Raw genomic sequence first — 16,016 nt, 5'->3', positions numbered from 1 at the left:
AGGGCGGGTCGCGGGGCGGCGGCGGGACTGATGTCACGGGGCTGGGGGGACGGCACGGCTGGACCGGCCCCGACAGCTCCGGCACCGACTGACGCTGCCCAAGACCCCCATCCCGTCATGGGGGAAGGACCCTCCGGGGCCCTGAAAGCCCCAGGCTGGGTCCCAGGCGGCAGGAGCACCTCCCAGATGATTCGGTCGGTATTTTGTTCTTCCGAACGTTTCCCTCTAACTTAAAAGAGACGTTTCAAGATTGGAGAGTGGACAGAGAGCAACCCTGAGGAGAAAGACATGGGGTGTTGGTGGATGAGAAGCTCAGTGTGCCCCAGCCACATGCTCTGGCAGCCCAGAACCCTGCCGTATGCCTGGCTGATCCCCCAGCATGGGCAACAGGGCAGGGAGGATTCTGCCCCTGTGCCCCACTCAGGTGAGACCCCACCTGCAGAGCTGCCTCCAGCCCTGGGCTTCCAGCACAGGAAGGATGTGGAGCTGCTGGAGCAAGTCCAGAGGAGGCCACGGAGCTGCTCCAAGGTCTGGAGCCCCTCTGCTCTGGAGCCAGGCTGGGAGAGCTGGGGGTGTGCAGCCTGGAGAAGAGAAGGTTCCAGGGAGGCCTTACTGTAGCTTTTCCATAGATAAAAAGGAGTTTATAGTACTTCAGCAAGAATTGTTATACAATATTGATGGTAAGGCCCTGGCACAGGCTGCCCAGAGAAGCTGTGGCTGCCCCATTCCTGGGAGTGTCTAAGGCCAGGTTGGATGTGGCTTGGAGCAACCTGGGATAGTGGAAGGTGTCCCTGCCTGTGGTAGGAGGTAGAACAAGACAGGCTTTGGGGTCCCTTCCAACCCAACCCAGGCTGGGATTATGAGTTTCTCACATCAAATTGCAGAGCAGGGAAGTGAGGAGACAATCTCTGGCAATGGCTTCCATGGGAGCCCACCACAACAGTGCTGCTCTGGGTGCAGATGTGGGGGGGGGGGAGGGAATATGCATAGCCCCAAACTGCACAGGAAAGGCTGCAGAGGTGTTGGGAAAACACTCCCAGCACAGCTAGAGGACAGGTGGGAGTCTGATTCCCTGTGAAGGGAGAGCTCTGACAAGTGAAAAGGCCAAAGCAGTACAGAAGCAGAGACACTGCTGCCCTTCCCTAATGTCCCACACACCCTCTGTACCCTCACATGTGTCCTTCTGAGCCCAAACATTGCCAGGGCAGCCTACTGTAAGTGTGGCTGCAGAGCTTCAGGGCTGTTTTTCCCTTTTTTCCTGTGTGTTTCTATGCCAGGGCAATACAGGAACCCAGGAAGGCTCAGGAACCTTGTGACAAAGAACTCCAAGGCTCCAGGGGATGCTGTTTACACCCTGAGGTTTGTGTGTAGGCCTTCCAGCATGACTGAAAGCTCTGTCTGGTCGTTGCTCTGTGCTCAGAGCCCTGGCAGAACCCCACATCCCAGTTGGAGCTTGGGTGTCCCTTTTCCTCATCTCACTCAGGTGCTCATCCCTGTCTGATTTGCAGCTTGCTGGGGTACAAATTCCTGCTTTTCATCCCCTTGGGAAACAGTGCCCTGGATCTGTCCCCCTCTGGCACTACCCATCTTCCTGTGGAGGAGGGTAGGGAGGGGAGTGGGACACCCTCCCTGATCCCAGCAAGCCCCACACAGGAACAGGAGCCAGGTGGCACCAGACAGGGAAAGGATCTTCCCTTTCTTAGGCATTTTTAGTGCCCTGGAAGATTTCATCCATCAGTATTCTGTTCTCTGGACCTGGAGGTCAGCAAAAGGCTGCCACTTCCAGGAGCAGCTACACAGGAAGCTCCTGGAGGGGAAGTCAGGAGAATGAAACAATTTTGCTGGTGGCTAAATGGCTTCCCATCCCGAGCTGCTGCCCTGGGAGCCCCTGGGACATCTGTGCTCCATGAGGACCTGCCAGCCCTTGCAGCAGGTGAGGCTGGAGAAAAGCTGGATGCCCCAGTGCTCCTGATGGCAGTGGCCATGGGTGGAATTGCTAAGGGAGGCTAGGATGCCATTGGCAAAGGCTCCCGTTTAATTTCTCTGGCCTGGGTGGGCCTTTTTCTCCTTGACAAATGGAAGAGCGTACTGAAGGACAGGCAGCTGACATGAGGAGCCTGATGGCTTCTCTCTGGGGCTCAGGGACCCTTCCTCTCCCACTCCTCTCCCCAGGCACCACAGCTCACCAGAGGCAGGCACTCTGCTGGCAGGAGCTGGTGAGCCCAGGATGCTGCATCTGCTGGGATTGTGCAACTAGAACTGGCAGGAAGGGAGGAGGGCTGGGAGGGCAGCAAGGAGCTGCTTCCTTTGGACCTGGAAAGCTTTGGGACCAGATTCCACAAGAATTTTGCTGTGAACTCTGGGCTAAGAAATTCCTGGCACAACTTGAGGCCATTTCCTCTTGTCCTGTTGCCTCCTCCTTGGGAGAAGAGCCAGACCTCTACCTGGTTCCAACCTCCTGTCAGAGAGTTGTGGAAAATGAGAAGGTCCCCCCTGACCCTCCTTTTTCTCCAGGCTGAGCCCCTCCAGCTCCCCCAGCCACTCCGGATGCTCCAGGCCCCTCCCCAGCTCCATTCCCTTCTCTGGACACACTCCAGCCACTTAATGTCTCTCTCTTGCCATAAGGGGCCCCAAACACCCCCAGGACTGGAGGTGCTCAACAGTGTCAGCACAGAGGGATGGGCATTGGTTCTGCTCATTACACCATGGCTGGTACAAGGCAGGATGCCACTGGCCTCCTTGCCCACTTGGGCACACTGACCACTCATGTTAAGCAGATGTCAACCAAAACATCACCCCCTGCAGCTGCTCCTGATGGCCAGGGATCTCCCACAGGGTGTCCCAAGGCTTTGTAGAGCATTAGACATATCCCAGAGCTGATGTCAACGCAGCATTTGGGAATGAGCATCCTTTCCCTGGGGTCTGGGAAACCTCTGCCGGATGGCTCAGAGGCCGTGTCTAAGCCAGGGTGTAGGAGATGGTGCTGCAGATGCCAACCTGCAGCAGACTTGGGCAGAGCCTGCCCCCTCCAGCCTCCATCCCACAGGAGCAAGGCAGGGGTCTGCCAGGTTTCAGAGGCTCTCCTACTCCTATTTCTTTTCTCCAGAGGAGGCAGAGCAAGTGAATTAAAAGCTGTGTCTCAGCTTCAGAAAGGATCCCTGTATCCCCCAATTCTACTGCTGGAAACTCCATCTCTGGTCTTTGCTCTGAAGGGGCCTGAAGGGGACCGAGTTTGTGAAGGACCCCATTGCAGAGGGAGCAGGGCCTAGGCCTGGCCCTTTCTACACTGGCACAGGATGCCTTGTGTGACAGAGGGACACTCTCGGCCCCTTTTGGGAGTGTAGAGAGCCCAAAGCCCATTCCAGCTCACCTCCCAGTGTCTCCCCAGCAGCAGAGTGGTGGCTCTTGGGCTCTTGTAACCTGGGGCTGCCCCTCTGCTGCAGCCTTCCCATCTCCCCAACAGCACCCAGCAGAGCCCAGGGATGCAGGGGAGCCGGAGGTTTCTATTCAGGGACTTATAGCCAGGGGAGGGTCAGTCTCTTCTCACAGGGAACAGGGGACATGACAAGAGGAAGCAAGTTTCCCCAGGGGAGGTTCAGGTTGGATATTAGAGAAAACTCAATGGTGCTTTGCAGCTGAGAAACTGCTCAGCACCTGCCAGCCAGGGCAGGGAGGAGATATCCTGTTGCTGAGCCAACAGCCGGGGTGAAAATGCTTTCCTCTGATGAACATGGTTCATTAAAGCCTAATTGTACCATTAACACACTCCTCCATGCCAAAGGTAACCCCCTCCAAAGTATGACCACCCCTCACTGGGGTAGTTCTTGTGACTCTGTCTTTAAAAGGAAAGCAAAAGAATTTTATACATAAAGGTCTGCATGACTTGAGTCACTCAAGTTCCACCTAAACAGAAAGAAACCGCATAAAAAGTAAATTGAGAATGGGGGGAAAGTGAGGGAAGACTCCATGGTTACTGCTGGGCTCAGTCAATGGTCTGAACCTGTCTTTCTCTGTCAGGACCTATTGGGTAAGAGCTGCACTCTGTGCACACTGAATGCTTTAATTGAAGATTAGAGCTTGTCTGGGGAAAACTTTGAACACGTTTATGCAGTGAGATCTTATCACTGACAAATCCTATCACTGATGGGTACTGTCACAGACAGTTCTCAAACTATAACCTGTCACAGTTTTATATCAATAAAGAGAGTTATTCTGTAAACTCTGAGGGTGAATCCTTCCCTGGCGCTGGCAGTTGCCAGCAGCAGGGAACATACTGGGATAAAGAGGAAGAGCCCCTGCAGAGTCAAAAAGTGGGAAGAGCTGCCGAGGTCTCTCCCTTATGCTGGAGTCAGTGGCAGCACTCTCCGATCCAGCAGGATGGCCGAGGGAGGCTCCCCCTAACGGGATGCTGACAGACTGCTTGGGCATAAGGATCTCGGCTTTCCTGGGGCACTGAGACGAATTAAACTCTGAGGGTCAAGTAAATCTCCCAACACCAACAATATAGACAATCCTTTTTCATGTGACAGATGTGGACATAGTACTTGGGGACATGGGTTAGTGCTGAGCATGACAGCTCTGGAGGAATGGTTGGACTCATTCTCAGGGAGCTTTTCCAACAGCAAGAGCCTGTGATTCCACGATTCCCTGAGGCCTGGCTGGGCACTGCCATGGCTCCCAGCACCAGCTCAGATGTTATTGCAGTGGGATGTGGCACTGGGAGGGAATGGCACCCTCTGCTCTGCATGGCTCAGCCTCCCCAGCCAGGCTCAATTCTACCTGGCTTCACCTTCTGAAGTTTCACCCTCTGCAGGTTCATTTCCCAAAGGACTGAAAGGCCTGCTTGGTGCCACACAGCAAGATCTGCATGCACAGTGTGGCTGACCCCGGCCGGGCTCTGCCCCAGGGGGCACTGGGGAATGCTCACACCAGAAGGTTCAGCCAAAGAGTGTCTTGAGACAGTGAGATGGGGCCAGAGGTGCCCAAAGCAGTGATCAAAACCAATCAAGGCATCAAAAATACTGTTTAGGCTGCAAACAAACTAGGTGGTGTTCCCTGAGAGGAAGGACTAGGGGGTGCTGGTGCACAGGCAGTAACAGCTTCTGGGCAGGGCGCTTACTTAGGGTTAAGTTCACCCCAAGCCCTGCCTTGTGAATCCCTGACTGATGTGATTTAGCATAGAGTTTTCCAAAGAAAGCAGCCATGCAGAAATTTGGGGCAGATTTTCCTGCTGCCCATAGTGCAGCCCATGCAGAGGCAGCTGTGTCCCTGCAGCCCAAGGGGAGCACGAGGGGCAGAGATCCAGCTGCAGCCCCTGCTGGAGCTCTGCACACTGGAGCAGGGGGATGTCTGAGAGAGGCTTTGAGCCCGTGGGAAGCCCCTGCTGAGCAAGGTCCTGGCAGGAGCCCATGGAGCCATGCAGGGAGGAGCTCTGCATGCTGAAGCAATTTGCTGCAAGGCCTTGGGAGCCTGTGGGGGACCCAGGCTTGAGCAGAAGGGCCTGAAGGACTGACCCTGAGGAAGATTGACCCATGTGAGGCAGGTTGTGCAGAACTGTTTCCCATGGGATGGACTGCAGTTGTAGAAGTTCTGGGAAAACTGTCTCCCATGGCAGGGACCCCATCCTGAGCAGGGTAAGGACTCAGACTCCTCTCCCTGAGCAGCAACAGCAACAACAACATGGGATGAACTGACCTGAACTCAAATTCCCATCTCCCTGTGCTGGTGGTGGAGGACAAGGGAGACTTTGGGAAGGAGGAAGGGCTGGGGGAAAAGGGCTGTGAGATTTGTTTGGCTTCTCGTGATCCTACAGGGAGTAATCAGTTTAATTGATATCTAAAAACTGAGGCTGTTTTGCCTGAGTTTGGCAGTGAAGGGGGAGGGATCTCTCCCTGTCCTTATCTCAACCCAGGGACCCTTGTTCTATTTTCTCTGCCCTGTCCAAATGCAGAGGGTAGGGACAGAGGTGCTCTGGTGGGTACCTGGTGTCTGACCAGGGTCAACACACTGCACACCTCCAGGCCTGGTGAATCCACAACCTCTCTGGGCAACCCGGCCCAGTGCCCAGCCACACTTCAAGGCAAGAATTTCTTTCCAAGACCTCACTGAAAGCTGCCCTCCCTCAGGGCAATTTCCCTTCAGGCAATTCCCTCTGTCCTGTCCCTGAAGGCTGTAGGGAAAAGTCCCTCTGCAGCCTTCTGGTGCCCCTCTCCTGGTGGGTACTGGGAGGCTGCTGGGATGCGTCCCCCCAGTCCTACATGTTCTCTCCTCAACTCCCATCAGTTGTTTATTGGGGACATGGCAGAGTGTAGGACCTTCAGCAGCCTGAGGACAGATTATCAAGGAGAAGAGCAATGGAAGCCTCCTGCTGCAGGTGACAACATAAAGGCCAGAGCGAGAGGAAGCTGAGGCAGCTCCAGTGGCAGAGCCAACAAGAGGCAAGCACAGCATGGCCTTTCTTTGTGCTTCCCTGTTGCCTCCGTCTTGCTACCTTGTTCCCTTGGTTATAGTGTTAGGGTTTTTGGGCCTCATCCCACATTTACTTTCCTCATTATTAAAGTACTATATTTTATCAAGGCGTGGTTGTTATACCTGCTCTTCATTTGGTTTTGCCACTCCTGCCCTGATATCAGGAAACTCAAAAGAATTGTTGGGGGCCACCCTCCCCCTGACAAGTGGTGCCCAAACAGGGACCTGATATTCAGGGTTCCTTGTCTCAGCAGTAGAACAGTGTCCCCTGGATTGTGGCCAAGCCAGGGCCCAGTGGAAGCATTGACAGTGAGGGACCTCGACCAGACACCCGGGAGTTTGGTGAGGATGTCGACAGGACACCTGTGGATTGCAGGTAGGATTGGGGACGCTAGACATAGCATAGCCCACTTCGGTCCTGTGTTTTAAAATACAGATCCTAGTTTAGGTTAGGGGCATCCTGGGAGCTAATCCCCCTAAAGAGGTGATAAAAGAAGATGGGATGCTGGGAGCCTGGCAGGGACTGCCCTACAGCAGCACTGCTCCTTGGTTTTCTCTTTGCCAGAGGGCAGCAGAAGCAGGTAGCTGGCACTGACCTTGGCTTTCCTTCTGGAGGAAAACTTCCAGGATGAGAGGAAAGATGCCTCTGCCTTTCCCTGCAGCCCCCTGGTGCAGAGCTGCTCCTTGCTTCTCTCAGAAAGCCCTGAGCTTCTCCAGAGCAGAATATTGCTCTGTCCTTGTGAGGGAGAATTCAGCCTGAGTGGGCCTCAGCCAGTGGCTGCTGAGTCTTACAGGGAGGACACAAGGGCCATGCTCCCACCAAACTTTGTGAGCCATTGCTGATCCTGGCTGAATTGGAAGCAGGAGTAAAGCTGGAGTCACTTATCCTGTCTCTCTGCAGCATCCCATACTTTCGGGCAGAGGTACAGGAGCCTCAGAGCAGGAAGAACAAATTATCATTAATGTAGCCCAAGGGAGAGCAGCTCAGACAGTACCAATGAGCTTCAAGGGCTCCTCTTCAAAGATGGAAACCCTGTGGCTGCTGTTGACAGCCCCCAAGGTGGGAGAACTGGGCCAAGCTGCTGACCTGGTCAAGGATAGTGAAGCCACTGTGCCAAGCCTGGCCCAGGGCAATGCAGCACGGGCATCAGCAGCCTGGGGGCTTGCAGGGGTGCTTGGTTAGGGCTCAGTTCGCCCAAGCCCTGCCCAGGGACACCCTGACTGCTAGGGGGGAAGCCTGAAGAAAGGATGGGCTGGCCCTGGAATCTGGTGCTCACCTGGGGGCACAGTCTGGTCTTGCATCTTCTGCATCCCTGAACTGGGGCAACTCCTTGGCTCTTGCCCTGCCCACTGGCTGGTCTGGCTAGGGTATTGACAGAGGATATGGCATTTGCATGTACAAAAATTACACCTTTCTAAGTATCCTTTCAACATGAGAATTTCCTTTTCTCCTTTTTCTATTTGGCAGAGACATTGATCAGTGGAGTCTGCCAATGATCAAGAGGAGGTAGTTCGAAAGAAAAGACTGCATCTGGCCTAAGGAAGGAAACCCACATTTTGGGGTTTTCAGGCTAGGAACAGTTGGATGTTAAATAGTTGTAGTTTATATTAAGTTTACCTCTTGTTTGTTAAGAGATTTGCTGTTTTCTGTAGATAGAGTTGGTAGAGTTTGTTCAAGAAGGAAAAGTTTCCTTTCTGTTCAAGTTCCAAATAAAATTGTTTCAGCTTGTTCAAAAATAGGTGTTAAAATTAAGAGATTGTCCTGGTTTGAAGGACAGGTGTTTGCCAAGGAAAGCAGAAGCTTCCCCTTGGACTGAAAGAAAATGTGATTCTTCCGATTATTATAATTTTGGAATTAAGAGAGCTCTCAGGCAAAGATATGGGGGTAGGAATAACAGTTCTTTACTAGTATATCTAACAAGACAAACAAGAACAACACCAGCTATGAAATTACCCACAAACAGAGCAGTAACTCGGTCCCAGTGTTTTTTGGCTGCAGGCACCTTTTCCCTGAGCTGCAGTTCCCGGTGCTGGGGGCGGGCGGGTCCCGCAGAGCTGCAGGAGGGCTGGGGGTGATGGCAGCGCTGTCCCAGGGGGAGAGAGAGATGGAGAGAGAGCCCTCTGCTCACAGTGTCGGTCCCGATGATCAGCAGAGTGCTGGATGGTGGTAGTTCACAGCGAGAAGACAGCCGGGCAGGGTCCGATGATGGTTTCCCGACGCTGGGATGGGACACAGACGGCGATCGTCCTTCTCGTCCGAACTCCGCGGGGGAAATGGGCCGAGGCCCAGCCTTCCGCTTCCTCTTCTGGATGTTTGAATCTCGCGGGGTTCCCCTCTTCCCTCCCGTCCCCTCCCCCTTGTCACCAGGGCCCAGTCAACAGGTATCTTCGCACGACAATGGGGAAAATTCCACAGAGGGAAAAAAAGGGAGAGAACTAACCCTCAACATTATCCACCCCAAATTTTCCCCTACCATCATGCCAAATCAAATCAAAAATCTTCAAATTATAGACATCCATACAGTTAGAGATACAGGCACAGTATGGTAGGTAGTTCACCCTAAAACAAGGTCTCCTTGGGGTATGCATCTGGTCTTTCCATCCCTTTGCATGATCCACCAGGTACACCCTGGCCCTTGAGCAAAAACCACCCCCCAAACTGGATTGTCTTTGCTGGAGGCAGGGTTCACCCAAACAGTTTTTCCTAGCATACCTCTCATATGCACCACTGGAACCTTGTCCCCATCTGGTGTTCTCAAGGGCTCAGACTGGGCAGGGCCTGCTCGATTAGTGGAACCTCGAGTGTTCACTAACCATGTGGCCTTTGGTAGATTAATCTCCCAGTTTTTGAAAGTCTCCCCACCCAGTGCTTTCAAGGTGGTTTTAAGCAGCCCATTGCACCGTTCCACTTTCCCAGCTGCTGGTGCGTGATAAGGAATGTGGTACACCCACTCGATGCCGTGTTCTCTGGCCCAGGTGTTTATGAGGCTGTTCTTGAAATGAGTCCCATTGTCTGACTCAATTCTCTCAGGGGTACCATGTCTCCAAAGGACTTGTTTTTCCAGGCCCAGGATGGTGTTGCGGGCAGTGGCATGAGGCACAGGGTAGGTCTCCAACCATCCAGTGGTGGCTTCCACCATGGTCAGCACGTAGCGCTTGCCTTGGCGTGTCTGAGGCAGTGTGATGTAGTCAATCTGCCAGGCCTCCCCATACTTATATTTGGACCACCGCCCCCCATACCAGAGGGGCTTCACTCGCTTGGCTTGCTTGACGGCAGCACATGTCTCACAGTCATGGATAACCTGGGAAATACTGTCCATGGTGAGATCCACCCCTCGGTCTCGTGCCCACTTATAGGCAGCATCTCTGCCTTGGTGACCTGAGGCATCGTGGGCCCATCGAGCCAGGAACAACTCTCCCTTGTGTTGCCAGTCTAAGTCTATCTGTGACACCTCTATCCTTGCAGCCTGATCTACTTGCTCATTGTGTTGGTGCTCCTCATTAGCCCGACTCTTGGGGACATGGGCATCTACATGACGGACCTTTACGGGTAGCTTCTCTACCCGACTGGCAATGTCTTTGCACTCATCAGCAGCCCAGATTGGTTTTCCCCTACGTTGCCAGTTAGCTTTTTTCCATCTTTCCAGCCAGCCCCACAGAGCATTGGCTACCATCCATGAATCAGTGTAAAGGTAAAGCTTTGGCCACTTCTCTCTTTCAGCAATGTCCAGGGCCAGCTGAATGGCTTTGAGTTCAGCAAGTTGACTTGATCCACCTTCTCCTTCAGTAGCTTGTGCAACTTGTCGTGTGGGGCTCCATACGGCTGCTTTCCACTTCCGGTTCATCCCCACGATGCGACAGGAACCGTCAGTGAAAAGAGCGTAGCGAGTTTCATCTACTGGCAGTTGGTTGTATGGCGGGGCTTCATCAGCCCGGGTCACTTGTTCTTGCTCCTCTTCATCGGCAAGACCAAAATTTTCACCTTCTGGCCAGTTTGTAATTATTTCCAAAATCCCAGGGCGATTTGGGTTTCCGATACGGGCGCGCTGTGTGATGAGGGCAATCCACTTGCTCCATGTGGCATCGGTGGCGTGGTGGGTAGAGGGGACCTTCCCTTTAAACATCCACCCCAGCACTGGTAGTCGGGGTGCCAGGAGGAGCTGTGCTTCTGTGCCAATCACCTCTGAGGCAGCTTGAACTCCTTCGTAAGCAGCCAAGATCTCCTTCTCTGTTGGGGTGTAGTTGGCTTCAGACCCTCTGTAACTTCGGCTCCAGAATCCCAGAGGTCGGCCTCGGGTCTCACCAGGTACCTTCTGCCAAAGGCTCCAGGACAAGCCCTTGTTCCCGGCTGCAGAGTAGAGCACATTCTTCACCTCTGGTCCCGTCCTGACTGGGCCGAGGGCTACAGCATGAGCGATCTCCTGCTTGATCTGGGCAAAGGCTTGCTGCTGCTCAGGGCCCCAGTGGAATTCGTTCTTCTTCCGGGTGACCAGGTAGAGAGGGCTGACGATCTGGCTGTACTCAGGAATGTGCATTCTCCAAAAGCCTATGGCACCTAGGAAAGCTTGTGTTTCCTTCTTGTTGGTTGGTGGAGACATCGCGGTGATCTTATTGATGACCTCAGTGGGGATTTGGCGCCGCCCGTCTTGCCACTTTACTCCCAGGAACTGGATCTCTCGGGCAGGACCTTTGACTTTGCTCCTCTTGATGGCAAAACCGGCTCCCAGCAGAATCTGGATGATCTTTTCTCCTTTCTCAAATACTTCCATTGCCGTGTTCCCCCACACAATGATGTCATCGATGTATTGCAGATGTTCTGGAGCTTCACCCTTTTCCAGTGCAGCCTGGATCAGTCCATGTTCAAGTAAGGGATTGCAAATGGGAGAGATAAAGCTGTGGCCACATGGAGCCCAAACCACGGTAAGCTGGACAACATGATGCCACCTAACACAAAACTGAGGTAACTCAAGAACTGTTATTCCTTTTTCACCCTTTTCTCTCAATGCCCTCGGGCCCCACGTTGGGTGGCCAAAATCTGTCCTGGTTTGAAGGACAGATGTTTGCCAAGGAAAGCAGAAGCTTCCCCTTGGACTGAAAGAAAATGTGATTCTTCCGATTATTAAAATTTTGGAATTAAGAGAGCTCTCAGGCAAAGATATGGGGGTAGGAATAACAGTTCTTTACTAGTATATCTAACAAGACAAACAAGAACAACAACAGCTATGAAATTACCCACAAACAGAACAGTGACTCAGTCCCAGTGTTTTTTGGCTGCAGGCACCTTTTCCCTGAGCTGCAGTTCCCGGTGCTGGGGGCGGGCGGGTCCCGCAGAGCTGCAGGAGGGCTGGGGGTGATGGCAGAGCTGTCCCAGGGGGAGAGAGAGATGGAGAGAGAGCTCTCCGCTCACGGTGTCAGTCCCGGTGATCAGCAGAGTGCTGGATGGTGGTAGTTCACAGCGAGAAGACAGCCGGGCAGGGTCTGATAGTGGTTTCCCGACGCTGGGATGGTGGAGGTGGAGGACAGACGGCGATCGTCCTTCTCGTCCGAACTCCGCGGGGGAAATGGGCCGAGGCCCAGCCTTCCGCTTCCTCTTCTGGCTGTTTGAATCTCGCGGGGTTCCCCTCTTCCCTCCCGTCCCCTCCCCCTTGTCACCAGGGCCCAGTCAACAGGTATCTTAGCATGACAATGGGGAAAATTCCACAGAGGGAAAAAAAGGGAGAGAACTAGCCCTCAACAGAGATTAAGGCTGAGCTGTAAAATTCAGACACTGACATTGGCCGCTATAATTGTAGAAAATGTATTATTGATAAATCTTACTGGGATAAAATGCTCTGTGGAACTGGAATGGGTATGTTTGCCTGTTTTCCTGGGACCTCCTGGACAGTGCAATCAGGCATGGAATGCCATAGAGAAAGGGGGACTTCTCCTGGTCTCATCCAGTATCCCCAAACCAAACCAGGAGAGGATTCCAAAAGATTTCTATGAATTTTCATGTGAATTGCTGGGAACAGCCCAGCAATTAGCTTAGCTTGGCACCTAAGGCAATTCCTTTTGCTTCAAGTTGTGTTTATAGCAAACGTGGACCTACAGGCTGGGAAACTGCCCCAAATGTCTGTCAAATTATATAATCTGGTCTTCATATGGACATGGCAGCTTAACTCCAATGTGCTGTATCTTTCATAAAAAACAGAAGCAATAGCACATATTGCAGGGGTTTGGGGATGGCTGTTGGTGTAAGAACTGTCACAGCCAGTTCTCCAGAGATGCATCTGTGCAGGACTTTTTGGCATTGGTAGCTCAGTCCAATGTCCAGGAGTCCTGGAAAGAGGCAGAAATCTATTCAAATATGCCAGGGTCAAGTTCCTGTCAGGACAAGAAAAGGCCTGGTTTCAAATGACCAATAGGCCCAACCAGGCAGTTTTCGCAGTAGCAGGGCCTGCTCTTACCGGCTATGAAAACAGGATGGGCTCTTTCCCATTCCCATGATTCAGGCAGGGAAGGGGCTTCCAGAGCCCAAAGCTGAAATGCCAATGTGGCCATGTGCACGGCTCAGGCCAGGGCTCCGGGTCACACCAGCCTGGCTTCCAGCCCCAAGGAATTCCATTCTGGAAGCAAAAGGGAAGAAGCTCATCTGCTGCAGGCCTCCTCCAGCACAGATCCAGCACGTCCATCCTCAGGAAGAACCGATGCTGCTGGGAAGAGACAGACTGGGGGATGAAGGCATCGAGAGCAGCCCTGAGGGGAGGGACCTGTGGGTGCCTCGTGGGTGAGAGGTGGACATGGCCCATCCACATGGCCATCCAGAACCCCCCATGTGCTGGGCTGATCCCCCAGTGTGGGCAGCAGGGCAGGATTCTGCCCCTCTGCCCCATTCAGTTGAGACCCCACCTGCAGAACTGCCTCCAGCCATGGGGTTCCAGCACAAGAAGAATGTGAAGCTGATACAGCAAGTCCAAAGAAGGCCACAGAGATGACTTAGAGGGTTAAGGAAAGGTTGAGAGAATTGGTATTCAGACTGGAATAGTGAAGGCCTTGTGGTGACCTAATTGCAACCTTCCAGTATCTGAACAGAACTGACAAGGAAAATGAAGAGAGACTATTTGCAAGGTCCTGGAGTGACAGGGCAAGGGGAAACAGTTTTAAACTGTAAGAGGAGATATTTAATTTGGATATTGGGAATAAATGTGGTGAGGCCCTAGCACAGGTTGCCCAGAGAAGCTTAGGCTATCCCATCTGTGAAAGTGTTCAAGGCCAGGCTGGATGGGGCTTGGAACAATCTGGTCTAGTGAAAGGTGTCCCTGCCCATTGCAGGGGGTGGAATGAGATAAACTTTATGATTCCTTCCAACTCAAACCATTCTGGGATTCTATGATTCTATGGTAGGAAGTATGGGAAGCATGCCCACCCGACAACACATCTCTTGCTCCCCTGGAGTGTGTGCAGAGATCCCAGCCTGCAGCAACCCACAGCTGAAAGTCTTTTTCAGCCAAGGAGAACCATTGCTATTGATTTACTGTAATTAACTTGTCCTGTTGCTTTTACACCCACCTGAGAGGGATCAATCCGATTTTTATTTATGCCTCAACATATGTTATATTCTTACAGGGGTTGTATATATCTGCTGGCAGCCCTGTCCCTGGGAAGGCTTCACGTGGGGAAGGCAGGCCAGCAATCCGGGCAGAGAAAACCTCCATGATCGGGCTGTGAGCGGATCCCCACTAGCCTGTGGGGCAAATGCCTGGATGCCCGCAAAGAATGCCCACCCAATCAGGCTGTGGGAGAGCATTAGCACATGGAAGCAGCTAGGCGTGGCACCACAGGAGCCATTTTCTTTGGGTACCTTGGAGGGAGCGGAGCTCACCTGTAGGCTCCGCTCAGCCCCCCTCTCACCTCACCTTTTCCTCCCTGTGGCCCTGTTTCCCTGTCTGCACCCGTCCTGCCCTGCTTTGCCGTTCCTGGGAGACAGCTCGCCACCATGACCACCTCATGTTCCGCTGTTCTCCCCGAAGGAGCGGGCGCGGCCTGCACTCAGCCGCTGCTACCTGTTCCAAACCTGCAGCACCCGGCACCAAACAGCACCAGGCACTGAACCTGCAGCACCTGGCACCAAACCTGCGGCACCTGGCCCAAAGCTGCTGCACCCCAACCGTGAGAGCACTGCCATGCTGCTCCATGGCAGCCTGTTCTCCCCGAAGGAAGGAACATACAGCCTGCTTCTGTTTGGAAATTGTGCCCAGCCTGCCTTGGGAGCTCCACAGACACACTGCAGTTCACAGCTGTGATAATTGACAAAAGATTCGTGTTAATCATAAAAGTACTGGGGTTTGTATAAAACAGAATACTAAGGTCTGAAGTGAAGCATGGACATTAGATAGAGGAAAATATATTATTAAATAATTCTGTTTTAAATCCCCTTGTTATGCTAAATAAGTTGTATCTACTACCAGACTTTCCCATAGTCCAATAGATTTTGCAAAATCAGACTTCCTGCCTTCAACTGATCATTGCTGCCTATCTACAAAGACCAGGCTTCCTGACTTTCGCCAGTTATCTATGAGACTAACTATCACCCAGAGACTTTATAAATGTTTATTTGACCACCACTGCTTACCTGGCAAAGTTAAAAATTACAATGAGAGACCATACTATAAGAAGAGGCTGAAAACCAAGGTTTGATGGAGCGTGGAGTGGGCGGTGACCCCTCACATTCCCCAGCGCTGCTTGCTCCGTCTATATCAAATAAAACAATCTAAATGTTGCTAAATATCGAGACTTTTTGTTTCTCATTTTATAACACAGCTCACATGCTCAATGACAGACAACCGGGGTTCTTGTGGTAACGCTGTCCCTGTCCTCTGTTTCTTTCTCTGTCTCTTGTTTTCCCTCTTTTTTTTCCCTATTCCCCTTTAGTAAGAGCACTTACCCTTTTTTATCTATAAAGAGTTCTCAGATATAATACTGTCGCATTTGCGCTTTATTTTCATCCAAAAAACCTACGAAAAAAAAAATCCTTCCCGCCTCCCCCTTTTATAGCAGAACGGGACATCACCTCAACAGGCACTGTCCTTATCCCCCACTGTCAGGAGCTTCACACTGAACTCTCTCACATGAAAACCTTGTCCTCGTTACTCTTTTCAGAACTGTTCTAGTAATCCAGGTTTGCGATTTTATACTGTCACATCAACCATTATCTGGCCTTTCTATGAATATTGAATAGCCTTTTATGTAGCTCCTAACTCTGTTCATTAGAGTGGGTCATGATATTTTGCACACTGGATATCAGATACACGGCTCCACAGCCCCTGGGTGTTTCCCTGGAACTTTGCTGAAAAGTGCTGGATTTGTTTTAAGGCTAACGAGCAAATGCTATTTGCTCTGGGGGATTTGTCACTGATCATTCAGCAGCGTAGCCGCCCTGAGATTCCTCCAGTGATCAGTTTGAGGCAAATGCTCCGTTCGGCAGCTGGGTACCGCAGAATAACCTGACGGAGAGGGGCAGCCCCTTCAGAGCACTGAGCTGCTGTGGTGATGCTCGGCGGGACGGGACA

The sequence above is a fragment of the Cinclus cinclus genome, chromosome 27, assembly GCF_963662255.1.
Source record: "Cinclus cinclus chromosome 27, bCinCin1.1, whole genome shotgun sequence".
In the NCBI taxonomy this organism is placed as follows: domain Eukaryota; kingdom Metazoa; phylum Chordata; class Aves; order Passeriformes; family Cinclidae; genus Cinclus; species Cinclus cinclus.
The sequence above is the reverse complement of the archived record's forward strand: the minus strand, read 5'-3'. Positions refer to the sequence as shown.